Source organism: Mesoplodon densirostris, chromosome 19 (assembly GCF_025265405.1).
Source record: "Mesoplodon densirostris isolate mMesDen1 chromosome 19, mMesDen1 primary haplotype, whole genome shotgun sequence".
NCBI lineage: Eukaryota > Metazoa > Chordata > Mammalia > Artiodactyla > Ziphiidae > Mesoplodon > Mesoplodon densirostris.
The window spans coordinates 49,016,773-49,030,859 of NC_082679.1; the positions used below are offsets into that span (position 1 = coordinate 49,016,773).

Genomic DNA, 14,087 nt, shown 5'->3' on the forward strand with positions numbered 1-14,087 from the left:
AGCAGCTCAGTTGTTTCCTTTGTAAACTGGTCCTCATTACCCAAATCAGATTTTTCTCCAAGGACGGATTTGAACCCTTCTTTCTCACCATACTTAAGACATTTTGATTCTATCACTCAATAAGCAGTTATTACTTCTGCTTTGCATTGTACTTAATTGTGTGTCTTCTTTAAGTAGGTTGGAAATCAGGGACTGTGTTTTAGGGGTCTTTCTCCTTAAATGAACATTTCAACTTACTTTTTAACTTTTGCAGGGCACTTTTATGATGACATATTTCAGATATTTTATGTGTCTTAAAAAAATCTTTGTAGGACCTTCAGCAATGAGTTCAGTGCTCAATAAATGTTGATGAAGTCTATTCATTAAACAGATTGTTTAAAGAGGCCTCCTATGGGCCAGGTACTGCTTTGAGAGCTGGGTTATAGCTCCTGTCTTCATAATTTTTGTAGTGGGAAACAGACTTTATGTATATACATATACATATATATATATATATATATACACACACACACACACACACACACACATACATACACACATATTCATATGAAAGTCAGATAGTGCTAAGCTGAGGAAATATGGAGAGAAAAAATAAAGCAGGAAAGGGCTGCTAGGAGGGGAAGGAAGAGATGAGTTGCAATTTTAAATAGGGTGATCAGAAAAGGCTTCACTGAAAGGGATAGTTAAGAAAACATCTGAAAGAGATGAGGGGGTGAGCCAACTGACTATCTGGGGAAAGAGCTTTCTAGGAAGAGGGAAAAGCCAGTCCAAAGGCCCTCAGGCCAGAGTGGCTGAAGCAGGGTACTGAGTGAAAGAGTAGTTGGAGATGAGATGAAATAAAGGGGAGGGGTGGGAGGTATCACCTAGGGCCTTTATAGGTCGAGGTATATATTTAGCTTTTACTTCTTTAATGCACAGTGAGAGCCTGCCTTGCCTAGTCCCTTTTTTCCTTTTGGTGAACACCTACTCAAATGCCACCAAATCAAAGAGGCCTTCCCTAATTCCCCTAGGAGAGAATTAGTACAACTCCCATCAATGTTACTAGAGAAATTTTAGTAGTTTTTTAGATAGGAATTAAGGTGTTAAGAGAGAGCTGTAGCTCCTTGAAAGGCCATCTCCTGGATGGATTTGGAATGGCAAAATAGAGACTAAATGCTCAACCAGTTCCATTTGTACGCATAACAGGATCCATCCAAACTGGAAGACCCAAAAATAACAATAATTAGTGCACAGTGCTTAGAGCTAATTAGGTGATTAGCATTAATTTTAGTTAATGGTGATTAAAAGTGAAAAATTGAGCCTTCATTCAACTTGTCAAAGCTGAAGTTCTCAACCATCAGTAAAGAATATTGATTTAAAATGTTTTTTCTAGTTCATAAAGGTCTGTCTACTCTGTATACTAAGGAAATGGGGGTTAGTTTGGTGTGGTGGGGCACTTTATGGACCCCCAGCAAGAGTTTTGGAGCCTTTCTGCCTTTGTTTCATGTCACAAGAACGGATGCTCCACAAAAGCTACTTTTGTGTTTCTAGAGCCTAGAACCGTGCCTGGCACATAGTAGGTTTTGGGTCAGATATAGCAAATTAAAACACAAGATGCCTAATTAAATATGAGTATCAACAACAAGTAGTTTTTTAGTATAAACATGTACTGTACCAGGCAATATTTGGGGGCACACCTACGTATTAATGGTTGTTTATCTAAAATTCAAATTTAACCGGGCGTCCTGTATTTTAATATGGTAACCCTGAGTTCAATAAATATCTGCTGACTTGATTGAACGCCTCCTTTCACTTGTAAAATGGGGCTAAGACAGGCCCGCCCTCGGGGTTGATGGGAGGAGTATATGAAGCGCCTGGCACTCAGCGAGCACTCAGTTTATTTGATTGCTCGGGGACCATCTAGCGAGTGGAAAACCCTCCCACTTTTAAACATACAGAGGATAAGAAGGCCTTCTGGCCAGAGGTTCTCAGGCCTGGCCTAGGTTGCACACACCTGCGGTCCGGCCAGCCTTTTCCGGGTCAGGTGACCGCGCGTGGTCACGTGACCTTGCCCGAGTGCGGGCGGTGGAAGGCGGAAGTGGGAGAGGAGTTGGGCGCCGCTTCTGTGGCCGCAGCAGGTAGCGAGCACCGGCTCTGGGGGCGCGGGGAAGTCCGGGAGTGGCGGGCGGCGCGGGGTGGGCCGGGGGAGGCGCGGCCAGGGCGCTGGGGGGCGGCGGCTTCCTGTGGGAGGGGCCTGGCGCGGCGGTTCCGGCCTCCGAGGAGGGGTGTCCCGGTTCCCGCCCGAGAGGGGTGGGCTCGCCGCGGGTCGTGCGCGGGGGCTGCTCCGAGGTGGGCGCGAAGGCAGTCATGGGTTCGGCGGCCAGCAAGTCCTCCCGGAAGGGGAAAGCATCTTAGGTGCCAGGGGTGAAGAGGAGTGACCTTTGTGCAGGGATCGGAACAGGGGGAAGGGGCGACTTGGGACTGAGTTGGAGTGGGTCGCCTGATATTGGGCGAGTGACATGGGGGGAAAGAAGGAGAAATCAGTATGAAGATGCAGCCTGAACTGCACCTGAGAGTCTTTTCCTTCCTTCCTCTTTGTAAATGATTGGTACCCGAGACTTTGGTTTTGGTCCCATTCAGTTTTTAAACTTCAGGAAGGATCACAGAATCTTGATCATCTTGCTTTCGTCACACCCACTTACTCCTGCTTGGGTAGGGTTTCCACTTCTTGGGAACCTAGCCCTTGGGATCATCTTTCTTTGAGATTTTCTCAGATCAGATCAACTTCTGGGCTCAAAAAAAAGAGTGTGGGCACTTTGCTCTGGCCATAAAATGGCTTTTAGCCTACCATGTTGAGCACGACCTAATGCCAGCATTACCTCACCAATGCAGAGACTGCTGTAACCTTGGACACTGTCTACCTACCCTGCTTCATGAGTTTTCCTCTTTCTTCAGTTTAAATTATTCAGTTTCTTTTATCATGTGACTGCTTATCTTGACAAACTGTAACTAGGTAGCTGACTGAGAGGTCTGTGTTTTGTTCCTTAGAACTGGGACCTGGATCATAATTTTGAGATTAAATACCTGTGCTAAAGCTGTTTATCCTCTTTTTCCTTGTGTTTACTAACATTTGCAAAAGTTGAATGAATTTCACAGATGTGGTACAATTGGAGTGAATGTTCAAACTGGACATTTACAGGAGCTAGAGTTGTTTTGGGTTACAAGTAGGAAAAAGAAAAGTACTTTGCTAATGTATAATGAGTTCAGGTTTTTGGAGTACTTGACAAACATTTAAAAATTGATTTATGTGGCAGCTCTGTGAGTTAGATTGGGAAGGTGTTATTCCCATTTCACAGTGAACAAACAGACCTAAGAGAGATGACTTGATTTTTTGACAGTTGTTTGCTTTTTCTTGTCTGCTGGTCTCTTTCTCCCTGCTAGACTGCAAATTCCTCAAGGGCAGGGTTCATATCTTATTTGACTTATTTGGCTTCTAGCCTAGTGCCTGTCATGTTGTGGGCACTTTGTGTTTGGTGAATAAATGAATTTCTAAAGGTCACAGACCTGTAAGTGGAGGACAAGAGATTTGAACCTGAGTCCTAGCTCTTCTCTTGTCAGACAAGCTTGCCATTTTCTGTTATTGGTCCATGTGAAAATGACGGGCGTGAGGAAAAGGCTTGGGTTGGCTTCTCAGTCTGCTTTATTTAGTCACTACTTTCCCAATTGTAAAGAGCTTATGACAGCATCTCATTTAATCTTCACCATGATCCTGTGGAGGTTGGAATTGTCCCTATTCTGCAGATGAAGAAACTGAGGCTCAGTGAAGTCCTTGCTTTAGAGTCTGGGTAGTGAGTGACTGAGTAGGGACTCACGCCCAGGCATTTTATCCTTAGACCCATTCTTTTCCATTTATAGAGGCAACATAAAGTTTTATTTTAAAATATTTTTTCAAGTGGACAAAGTATGACATTTTAAGGGAAAAATAGTACAGGTTACAGCAAAAATTGTGAATATGGAGTGTAACTGAAGTTTAGAAAATCCTGTGCTATATCATAGCTGCCTCTTCCTGGGGAAACATTTTTTCATTCAATGAATATTTATAAGTACCTACTCTGTGCCAGGCATTGTTCTAGAGTTGCATTGTCCAGTATGGTGGTCACTTTCCAGTGCTGAACACTGGGGGTAGGCTATGAGTATAAAATACACACCAGATTTTTGAAGACTTAATATGAAAAAAAAAGGTAAACTATCTCATTGATTTTTTAAAATATCATAATAAATGATAAATATATTCTATAAATCATAACATTTAAAGTTTATTGGGTTAAATACAATAGAATTGAAATTTCCTCTGTTTCTTTGTAGTTTTTATTATTTTAATAAAAAAATTTTTTTTAAGCTGTACCTATTTTAAATTTATTTATTTATTTATTTTAGGCTGCATTGGGTCTTTGTTGCTGTGCGTGGGCTTTCTCTAGTTGCAGCGAGCGGGGGCTACTTTTCATTGCAGTGCGCAGGCTTCTTATTGCGGTGGCGTCTCTTGTTGCGGAGCACGGGCTCTAGGCGCGCGGGCTTCAGGAGTTGCGGCACACGGGCTCAGTAGTTGTGGCTCGCAAGCTCAGTAGTTGTGGCGCACGGGCTTAGTTGCTCCGCGGCATGTGGGATCTTCCCGGACCAGGGCTTGAACCAGTGTTCCCTGTATTGGCAGGCGGATTCTTAACCACTGCGCCACCAGGGAAGTTCCCTATTTAGTTTTTAAAATGTTTCCTAGAAAATTAAAAATTATATTGGACAGTGCTATTATGAACACCAGGACTATAGTACACAAGGAAGGCAAAACCCCCTGCCCTTGTGGATCTTAAATTTTAGTGGGGAAAGGCACAATAAGCAAAATAACCAAGTAAAATGCACATTACATTGTAATAAAGGAGGGAGGCAGGATGTGGGTTGTTGGCTGGCATTGCGGTTTTGAAGAGGGTCCTTAGAAAGTCTTCCTGAGAAGGTGACGGTTGAGCAAAGATCTGAAGGAGGTGAGAAAATGAGCCGTGTGGCTAAATGGGGACACAGTGGTCCAGGCAGAGGAAAGAGCAAGCTCAAAAGCCCGAAGGAAGGGCCACCCCTGGCAGGTTGGTGGACCTGCCTGGAGGCCGGTGTGGCTGGAGGGGGTGGTGAAGGGGGGATGGAGAGGATGAGGTCAGAGAGGCGTTGGGGGTAAGGGAGAGATGGGCAGGTTGTGGGGGCCTTGCACGCTCTCGTGGGGATGTTGATTTTCCCTCAGAGTGAGTTGGGCCGTTGGAGGGTTTTGAGCAGTGGAGTGGACACGTTTCATGCTGCCTTCTAACAGGCTTACTCTGGTTGCCTTGTGGAGAAAGCAAAGAGAAGTGAGGAGTAGAAGCAGGGAGACAAGTTTAGAGGCTCCTGCTGTGATCCAGGTGAAGGATGACCTGGGTGGTAGTGATGGAGGTGGCCAGCAGCGGTCGGGCCCTGGGTATATTTTGAAGTACAGCCAACAGGGTGTGTGGAGGTGGGATGTGAGAGGAAGAAAGGAGTCACGGCAACACTGCAATCTTTGGCGTGAACACCTGGAAGAATGGAATTGCCATTAACTGAAATGGGAAGACTGTAGGAGGAACAGGGCTGGGGCTGAATTTCTTTCACACTGATTGTAAAATGCCCAGTAGAAAAACAAGTGAAGGTGTCATGGGCAGTTAGATAGGGAAGTCTGGAGCCGGGCTGGGCTGGGGACGTACATGTGGAAGCAGTGAGCACGAAGATGGTATTTAGAGCTAAGAGACTGAGGGAGGTCACTTAGGGTGTAATGTGGATACATAGCCAAGAGGAGTGCTAGAAGTTCAATTTTGAGACAAAAATCTCAGTTTATACTATTATACTAGTAGGTATTTTAAGTATAGCAAAGCGTTGCATTATATCTTGGGGAACTCGGTTTTCTCTCCTTTTCACTTTTCATTTAAAGACCGTTTTGCAAACCACAAGCTAATGGGTCTCTTTTCTTCCTAAGGAGGCTACTCTTCCAAGCGTGCGTCTTTGTAGTGCTGCTGAAATCAATATAAGTCCCAGTTTCTGGAATTAGTCAGGCTTTCTGGGTTGGCAACCAATTTAGAGACCTCCAAGAAGGATGGGAAAGAGACAGCTTGGAAGGCTGGGTAATGGCTTTTTAATGTTTAAAATACTGGTTCTACCTAACATTATTGAATGTATGTTGTTGCCAGGCATCCTGCTGTTTTATAGATTTAAAACAAACAACCTCACTGTGGTGAAGCGACCTGCGCATGAGGTCATGTAGCTAAGAGATGGAGGAGCTGGCATTTGAATCTTAGTCTTCTGAGCCCAGATCTGATGCTTCTGTCAGTAAGGTATGCAGTAGTGGATGCGTGAACATCACCTTCCACTGGAATCAAGTCAGTGAGTGACTTTGGGTTGCTTCAGACTATTACAGACTCTGGAATTTCTGAGAGGTAGGGAAGATCTTGTTTCTCTTAAAAAGAGCCAACTGAATCTTTTTGAGAAGGTTGTAGTCCCCTGTTCCTGCCTCACCCCCAGCAGCTTGAAAACAAACATTCAGTGCTTTCAGTCAAGTGTTGATCACCATTTCTAGGAATATACCAAATATCAAGACTTGGCAGCCCTGACCTAGGGCAGGTCCTCTTTCTCTCTGTGTCACCCATGCCTTTTGCTTCCTGTTTTGTCCTTAGAACTGCTTTCCAGTCTCTCTCTCTCTTTTCTTTTTTCCAGTCTCTCTCTCTCTTTTCTTTATTCCAGTCTCTCTCTCTCTTTTCTTTATTTTCTGGCTGTGCTGTGTGGTTTGCGGGACCTCACTTCCCCAGCCAGGGATTGAACCCGGGCCATGCCAGTGAAAGCCTAGAATCCTAACCTCTAGGCCACCAGAGAACTGCCCAGTCTCTTTTATTACTAGCTTATAATTCCACTGCGCTTCCAGTGCTGTGACTTCCTATGTCCCTCCCTCCCTCTCTTCTTATGTGCTTGGTCTTTGTACAGATGGCATTTGGCCAAGTTCAGTTCTGTTTGATTGTTTTTCAATATGGGCCTTTGGGGAATGGAAGGTAACTCAGTGCTGAACAGAGGAAAGAGGCGGAGAAAGAAGCATTAGTGTTGGAAAAGCATGAGAGGGTGGAGGGAAGGAAGAATCTTTTGAATAGACCCTTCTCATCCGCATCTTTCAAGAAGTGGATACAGGGCAGATCTGTACTTATAAATAAGAAGCACTGGGCCTCCCTGGTGGCGCAAGTGGTTGAGAGTCCGCCTGCCGATGCAGGGGATACGGGTTCGTGCCCCGGTCTGGGAGGATCCCATATGCCGCGGAGCGGCTGGGCCCGTGAGCCATGGCCGCTGAGCCTGCGCGTCCGGAGCCTGTGCTCCGCAACGGGGGAGGCCACAACAGTGAGAGGCCCGCATACCGCAAAAAAAAAAAAAAAAAAAAAAAAAAAGAAGCACTGCCTGTTTCCACAGTGGCCTAATTAAAAATAAAATCTTGGTGCTGGTGAGTCATTTTTGCTCTTCCCTGCCTCATCTGCTACACAGGTTCTTTCATCTCAAGATCAGTGTTCAGTGATTTCTTGACTCAAAGCTGGGTCAAGAATTTCAGGAATCTCAGAGCCTAGAATTTCAACATCAAGAAGAACAAGTTGGGCTTCCCTGGTGGCGCAGTGGTTAAGAGTCCACCTGCTGATGCAGGGGACACGGGTTCGTGCCCCGGTCCAGGAAGATCCCACATGCCATGGATCGGCTGGGCCCGTGAGCCATGGCCGTTGAGCCTGCGCGTCCAGAACCTGTGCTCTGCAACGGGAGAGGCCAACAGTGAGAGGCCCGTGTACTGCAAAAAAAAAAAGAAGAACAAGTTTAGCTTGTAGTAATACTTGAAGAGCACTTAGTATTTGCTGGCTGCTTTACCTGAACTCATTTATTCCCTACGATAATCTTATAAGGTAGTGCTATCATTAGGTTCATGTCACAGATGAGGAAACTGAAATTTAGAGAGGATGAGAAGTAACTTGTCCAGTGCCACTCAATGGCTAGTGACTGGTGAAGCCTATTTGTTTCCAAAAGATTTACTGGTCTGAAAGGTTCTTGCCGAAGTTGGGTGATAAGAATAATCAGGGGGCTTCCCTGGTGGCGCAGTGGTTGAGAGTCTGCCTGCTGATGCAGGGGACGCAGGTTCGTGCCCCGGTCCGGGAAGATCCCACATGCCGTGGAGCGGCTGGGCCCATGAGCCATGGCCGCTGGGCCTGCGCGTCCGGAGCCTGTGCTCCGCAACGGGAGAGGCCACAACAGTGAGAGGCCCGCGTACCACAAAAAAAAAAAAAAAAAAAAAAAAAGAATAATCAGGTACTTCAGATATTGCAAGAACTGTCACTTGCTAAATCTGACATGTGTTTGCTTTCTCCTGCCAGAAGCTCTTTGAGGATTTATTTAATGGGGGACTCTTAGAGTAAGATATCTGAGCTCCCAGAGGGCAGGGGCCCCGTGGCATTCTGCTTTGTATTTCCAGGGCCTGGCACAGAGTGGGGTCTATGAGCATCTGTTGAAAGACTGACCGTGGCTCAGGACTGGGTGGGGTGAATCAAAGGGGTCTGGAAGAGGTACAGTCAGAAGGCTGGCTGCCCTCTTGCTGAAGGTGCCCTTGACCGTTATAGTCCCCTGGCTTCAAGAATCAACCCATCCTGGAAATTCCCTGGCGGTCCAGTGGTTAGGACTCGACACTTTCACTGTGGTGACCTGAGTTCAGTCCCTGGTCGGGGAACTAAGATCCTGCAAGCTGCATGGCTCAGCCAACAACAACAAAAAAGAATCAACCCGTCCTAATAAGACAAATGTTGAGTTTTCCATTGACTGATGAATCGATGAACAAAATGTGGTCTGTCCTTACAAATGGAATATTATTATTTTTTTTTAAATATTTATTTATTTATTTATTTATTTATTTTGACTGCACCGGGTCTTAGTTGCGGCACCCAGGATCTTTTAGTTGCAGCATGCATGTGGGATCTAGTTCCCTGACCAGGGATCAAACCCAGGCCCCCTACATTGGGAGCATGGAGACCTACCCACTGGACCACAGGGGAAGTCCCTGGAATATTATGCAGCTAGAAAAAGGAATGAAACACTGATACATGCTACGGTGTGGGTGAACGTTGAAAACATTATGCTAATGAAAGAAGCCAGATGCAAAAGACTACATATTGTATGATTCCAATTATTTGACATGTCCAGAATAGGCAGATCCGTAGAGACAGAGAGTAGATTAGTGGTTAGGGGCTGGGGAGCCAAGAGGAATGAGGAGTGACTATTAATGGGTATGAGGTTTCTTCTGGGGTGATGAAAATGTTCCGGAATCCGATAGTGGTGATGGTTGTACAACTGTGAATATACTAAAGCCCACCAAATTGTACGCTTTAAAAGGGTGACCTTACAGTGTGTTAATTATATTTCAACAAAAATAAAAAAGAATCAACCATGCATCCTCTCCTGTTTGTTCTGTCCAGGTCAAGTCAAGATTTTGATGCAGGTGACAGCAGCTCCTTTATTTTCTGGGTGCCACATGTTATTCAGCTTCCTCTATTATTCCCAGTTGAATATGTTGAAAAGTAATCTCCCTGCCTTTTTTTTTTTTTTTTTTTTTGCGGTATGCAGGCCTCTCACTGTTGTGGCCTCTCCCGTTGCGGAGCACAGGCTCCGGACGCTCAGGGTCAGCGGCCATGGCTCACGGGCCCAGCATTTCCGCGGCATGTGGGATCTTCCCGGACCGGGGCACGAACCCATGTCCCCTGCATCGGCAGGCGGACTCTCAACCACTGCGCCACCAGGGAAGCCCTCCCTGCCTTTTTGATCTCAGGCATTTCAAGTATTTTAACCAAAGAGGACTATGATAGATCTTTGTTGTCTTTCTGGATGCCTCTGGGAACCCCGAACCAGTAGGTGGACCCTTGAGATGCTTGATTTCGCTAATGAGAAGGACTCAAGAATTACTACCCTAGAGAATCGTTTCTTCTAACAGCCAGTGGATTACAGGCAAAGAAAGTTTGTTTGTTTTTTTCTTGTTTCAAAGTAAAGGTGTAAGGGCACTGTTTCTTCCTTTTGGGGCAAAGCTGATAAGCTCCTGGCAGCTGGTAGTTGAGGTTGTACCATAGTCTAAGTCTGAGCCGAGGGCAGCTACCCTTCTGGTACCCATGCAGGGCCTGGGGCATGCCTGTGTCATAGAAAAAAGGAAGAAATCGGAGAGAACGAAGGGCCTAGCAAAGTAGAAAAGGAAAGAGAGGTGAAGAGGAGGAGGAAGATGGTAAAGCTTTCACGTGAAGACCAGAGAGAAGCTGCCTTTTACTCTTCTTTTGTGGCCCTTCTTGCTTCATTCTGTCACTTGTCATTAAAACAGACTCTTCTCAAATTCTCAAAGGCTAATCAGTTGTGATGGTGTTATTAATGGCATCAACAAATTGTTCTGAGTAGAGTGTGAAAAATACTCATTTTTTAAAAAGTAATGAAATAAAACATAATGATACGTTTAGGATTCTGGTTTGTATCTGGAGTCACAGTTAAGAAACAGATGACAATTTCAGCAAGACCACAGCCCTCTGTGACTGCAGGGGTTCTTTCTTTCTTTTTTTTTTAAAGATTTATTTTATTGACTGATTGGCTGTGCTGGGTCTTAGTTGCGGCATGCAGGATCTTCATTGTGGCATGAGGGATCTTTTAGTTGCAGCATGTGGACTTCTTAGTTGTGGCATGCGTGTGAGGTCTAGTTCCCTTACCAGGGATCAAACCCAGGCTTCCTGCATTGGGAGCGTGGAGTCTTACCCCCCGGACCACCAGGGAAATCCCTGCAGAGGTTATTTCTTAAGGGAGGTTACAGCGGGGCCTGGGTCCAGGTGGATATGGAAGTCAAGTGCCCCAAGGATGTGTTGTTGGAAGAGGCTTTTCAGTTTCAGCTTGCTGTCATGAAATCCACATCTTCTAAAAGCCTTTGTCCTTAATCGTGTTAATTTCCAATTCCTCCTGTGTGTAACAGATTATCACAAACTTGGTGGTTTAAAACAACTGAAATTTGTTCCTGTATAGTTCTGGAGGCCAGAGGTCTGGAATCAAAGTGTCAACTGTGGCAGCAGAGCTGAGATCCCTCTGCGGGGAGAAATCCTGCTTTGCCTCTCGTAGTGGCTCTAGGCATTTGTGGGTTTGAGGTTGTGAGACTCAAATCTCAGCCCCAGTCTTTTTTTTTTTTTTTTTTGGCCACACAGCTTGCGGGATCTTAGTTCCCTGACCAGTGATTGAACCTGGGCCATGGCAGTGAAAGCGCCGAGTCCTAACTGCTGGACCACCAGGGAATTTCTTCAGTCCAAGTCTTCATGGCCTTCTTCCCTGCGTCTGTGTCTTCTCTCTTCTGTCTCCTATAAGGACACTGGGCCCACCCTAAAGGATGGTCTCATCTTGAGAGCTTTAACGTAATTACATCTATTTCCAAATAAGGTCACATTTACAGGTTCCAAGAGAGTAAGCACCTAGGCATATCTTCTGGGGACCACAGTTCAACCCCCTACACTAATTAAATGTAGACTGGATGCTCTTGTAAAAATTAAATAAGGACATCATCCTATGACCTGATTTGAAGAGGCCCTTTGTCCTTTCTTGAACTTAAATTTTATTTATGCCCCAAATAACACACACACTTAGTTTAGAAAGTCCAATAGCATTACATGGCTCATAACACAACAGCACTTCCTTGTTTCACTCCCTTTTGTTCTTGGTTCTTGTTCTGTAGAGTCAATGACTTTTAACTCATTGAGCTCTTTCTGGTATAGACTTCTGCATCTCTAAATGGCATCCTTATACCGTCATTTCTTAGCTTGTCAGTTTTTTTTTTAATTGAAGTATAGTTGATTTACAATGTTCTATTAGTTTCTGGTGTACAGCAAAGTGATTCGGTTATATATATATACACCCACATATATATATTCCATTACAGTTTATTACAAGGTATTGATTATAGTTCTCTGTGCTGTACAGTAGGACCTTGTTGTTTATCTATTTTATGTATAGTAGTTTATATCTGCTAATCCCAAACTCCTAATTTAATCCCTTCCCGCCGTCGCCCTTTCCCCTTTGGTAACCATGTTTGTTTTCCATCCCTGTGAGTCTGTTTCTGTTTTGTAAATTAGTTCATTTATATCATTTAAAAATATTCCATATGTAAGTGATATCATATGATATTTGTCTTTCTCTGTTTGACTTCATTTAGTATGATAATCTCTAGGTCCATCCATGTTGCTGCAAATGGCATTATTTCGTTTTTTTTATGGCTGAGTAATATTCCATTGTGTATATGTACCACATCTTATTTATCCATTCATCTGTCGATGGACATTTAGGTTGCTTCCATGTCTTGGCTATTGTAAATAGTGTAGCTTGTCAGTTTTATATATTGCTTTTTAGCTCTTTGAGCTCTTTTCTGGTATAGACTTCTGCTTCTCTAAATGGCATCCATACACCATCATTTCTTAGCTTGTCAGTTTTATCTGTTGCCTTTTAACCACTGAGGATGGACACTGAGCTGTCTTTCTGGCCAGTCTCCACAAATGTACTCTTCTACCCCCACCTTCTGATTACAGCCGTATCACAAGTTTTGATTAAATTGTTCATGCTATTTTGATTATAAATATTATTCACAGCTGAGCCACACTGTGTATTAGGATTACATTTCCTTTCTCATAATAGCTTTTGTTTTTACTAGAGTTGTATATTTCCTGATTTTTTCATTTGCATAATTTTCTGTGTACCTATCACTACCTCAGCCCCAAACATTCTGATAGAGCTAAAATAATACTTCTTTCAGTGCAATCAGATGCCTCATCTAATCTATTTTGTCAGTTTTTTTCTTTCATCTAAAGATGACACGTCTTATGAACTCTCTCATCTGGACTGGTTGCTCTTTAGGCTAATGTACAGTAATGCCTTGGGATTTCTCTTCATTGTTAATCTGGGAATTCCTTTTGCCTCTCCCATGTGAATGCACACTGTCCTCCAACTTTCTCATTTACTCCCCTAGAGCGTACCTTTCAGTAGCTTCCTAAGAAAATGAGCTTTGGAAGCAATTTTTTTGAGACATTACAAAGCTGAAAATATCTTTGTTTTCCTGTCATGCTTGACTGATGGTTATGGAATTCTGGATTGGAAATAATTTTAATTATAAATTGGGATTAATCATTTTATTTAATAATTGGAAATAATTTTATCTGAAATGTGAAGCATTGCATTGTCTTCTAGCATCCAGTATTACTGTGAAGTCTGATGCCATTCTGATTCCTGTTCTTTGTAAACGTGGCTGGAAGCGTGTATACTCTTTGTTCTCGTGTTCTGAACTTTCATGACGTTTTGTCTTAGTGTGTTTTTTTGTTTTTGTTTTTCATTCATTGTTCTGGGCACTCAGGTTCTTTCTGTCTAGAAATATATATCCTTCAGCTTAAGAAAAATCTGTAACATTTCTTTGCTGTCTTTTTTTTTTTCTCTTTTCTATTTCTGGACTAAGTCACATATTGGACATTTTAAATGAATCTACTATTTTAAAAAAGTCTTGGGAATTCCCTGGTGGTCCAATGGTTAGGACTCCGAGCTTCCAATGCTGTGGGCCCAGGTTTGATCCCTGGTCGGGGAACTAAGATCCTGCAAACTGCATGGCCAAAAAAAAAAAAAAAGAAAACAAAAAGGAAGAATTAAAAAAAAAGTCTTTTCTCTCCTATCTACCATCTTCTTTTTCTTTTGGTTCTATTTCTTAGAATATGTCCTCACTTTATCAACTTCGTTTCTGCCATGAGAACTGTCCTTTCCAAGAGCATTTTCTTACTCTCTGAATCAACCAACCAACCAACTTCCCTCTCTCCCTTCCTTTCTTCCTTTAAAATTACATTCTATTCTTGTTTCATGGATGCAACATTTTCTCTTATCTATCTGAATTGTCTTGAGGTTTTGTCTGACCGCGGTTACATTTAACTATGAGTTAAAAAAATTGAAATATAATTCATACCTTAAAATTCACCAGTTTGAAATGTTCAATTCAGTGGATTTTAGTAATTTTTACAAAGTTG

At 43.5% G+C, this 14,087-nt stretch overlaps 1 protein-coding gene and 1 non-coding gene across 2 annotated transcripts in view; both read left to right on the forward strand.

Annotated features, from left to right (window-relative positions):
* Window positions 1-1,956: 1,956 nt before the first annotated feature.
* Window positions 1,957-14,087, forward strand: part of WWP2 (WW domain containing E3 ubiquitin protein ligase 2) — a 150,798-nt gene continuing 138,667 nt past the window's right edge. The window contains exon 1 of the mRNA XM_060083582.1: window positions 1,957-2,117. The gene's annotated coding sequence lies outside the window, so the exon portion shown is untranslated. The remainder of the gene's footprint in view (window positions 2,118-14,087) is intronic.
* TRNAW-CCA (transfer RNA tryptophan (anticodon CCA)) lies at window positions 13,585-13,657 on the forward strand. Its single transcript has one exon. It is a non-coding gene; the product is annotated as a tRNA-Trp (tRNA).